We start from the raw sequence: 2,119 nt of genomic DNA on the forward strand, positions 1-2,119 counted from the left end.
GGGGACACAGGACAGGACCAACAACACAAGACCGGGGAGAAAAGATACAAGACACAAGACCGGATGAAAAAAAGACAAAAAGAAACCAAAGCAAATACCCTAAACCACAACAAAATGGAACATTTAATAGTGTTCCCACAGAATCCCTTTTTATCGGACCACTGTTTGATCACTTTTGAGTTAATACTGCTAAACTACACGCCATTAGGCAAAACCTTCTGTACAAGATGACTATCTGATAGTTGATGGTAAATCATACCTAGATCCTACTGGGTCATACTGGGAGCTGCCCAGTTCAACCAGCCTGGGACTTTAAAATGAGCTCCATCTCTCCCAGCTGTGATATTAAAGAGATAAACACATGACTGCATCAATAATGATAATATTTTAATCTGCATTATTCTGAAATGAGCCATTCTGTATAGTGAGAACTTACACTTTTGGTACTTTAAGTACATATTGGTGATAATACTTGGTAAAAATGTTGCAGCATTGAGTTTTTAACAGTGTATTTCTACTGTTATTCAGAGTAAAAGGTCGAAGTATGACTGTCACCACTCATCACATCCTGTTAAACCACAGAAACCAACATGATGCTGGACTAATACAACATGGGAGAAACTGTTCCCTTCTGCTGCAAAGCTGACCCGAGCGACTGTAAATGAACAAAATAAAGAAGAATTTCAGAGTAAAAAGAGAGAGAATGCTAGAAGTAGAAGCTGAGTTTACTCACTGAGGAAGAAGAAGCAGATCAGAGACTGACCCACGTTCATGTTGGAGGATCTGATGGTTTAACGCTGCCTCTCTTTCTTCTTCACTGGTAAACCAGGAACTGTTCACTTCTCTAAATGATGGAGTCCCTCCCCCAAACACATCATCCCCCCCTCTCTCCTCCTTTCTTTGACTCTTTCTGGTTGGGACTTAAAGAGGCATTCATGTCATATTGATGTGTACACTGAAATAAATCTCCATCTTTGTAAATATTTTTGTCATGTTATCAAGTTTCTCCAAGTTTAACCTGTTTAAAAAACATCAACTCATTCCAAGATGTTTCTAAAGTGGACCTGGTGTATTTTCAGGTTCCTACTTGTATTTTGTCCCTTTTGTGGGAGAAAGAAATAATACACTTTAGATTTAAATTAAACTTTTTTTCTTTGTGACAACAATTTCAACCAAATAATTAAAAAGTCAAACCCCAAAGAGATGCAGACTGATGTCCAGGGGAATGACTTTCAGTCTGACGTGGGGTTTCTGATCTAACAGGATGTCATTGAGTGCTGATGTCACCACCTGGGGGAGCCATAGACCAGAACCCCACAGGGGGCTGGGTAAGTCTAGCCCCGTGGTGGAAGGAGGAGAAAAGGACTCAGGAGCTCTTCACCTGGTGCTTCCATTTATTTCTTCATCAATCACATGGAAGTGCTGTATTGCACAGGTGACTTATTGCAAAAATATATACAAATTATATACAAACTAAATACTTACTATTCAATTTATCATCACAAACTGATGTTAAACAAGATGAAGGCTGAATCAGGCCCTGACTAATGGGCTCTAGCACCTGCACCCGTCCAGGCCAAAGTTGTCGGGGCAGACGGCCTAGTATTCTGACAGCTAAATACACCGCTATCTCTCTTAGCACCAAAATAAAAACACTACTATCTCTTTGGCAACGCCTTTCATCCTGCTTTGGAGTCTTTCAGCACCATGGACAGAGGTACATACACACAGCAAGGCACACATGAACAAACAAACACACGGTAAGACTATATAGCTGTCTAAATGACTCAACCCCCCACCCCCGAAACAACTCTGAAACCCAAAGCCTGGATTTGGTGCATCCCTGATTTAAATGGGTCCGGGATAAGCCCCGAACCTCCTAAAGTCCTAGAAACACTTCTGGTTGGTAATAAAGTCCTTCAGTGCCATGAGCAGCAGCCAGGCTTCGCTGTGCATTCGGCAGAAACTCTTGCTGTTGTTTCTAAGAGAGAGTAGAGTAGATGTGGTCCGGATCCCTGGAGGCTAGATCCAGACTCTGGTAGGTGGAGTCTGCACATGTGGAGGGTGGAGAGCAGTTCTCATACAGTTCAATCTGAACACAAAAATACAATCAACATAC

The sequence above is a fragment of the Etheostoma cragini genome, chromosome 7 (assembly GCF_013103735.1).
Source record: "Etheostoma cragini isolate CJK2018 chromosome 7, CSU_Ecrag_1.0, whole genome shotgun sequence".
NCBI lineage: Eukaryota > Metazoa > Chordata > Actinopteri > Perciformes > Percidae > Etheostoma > Etheostoma cragini.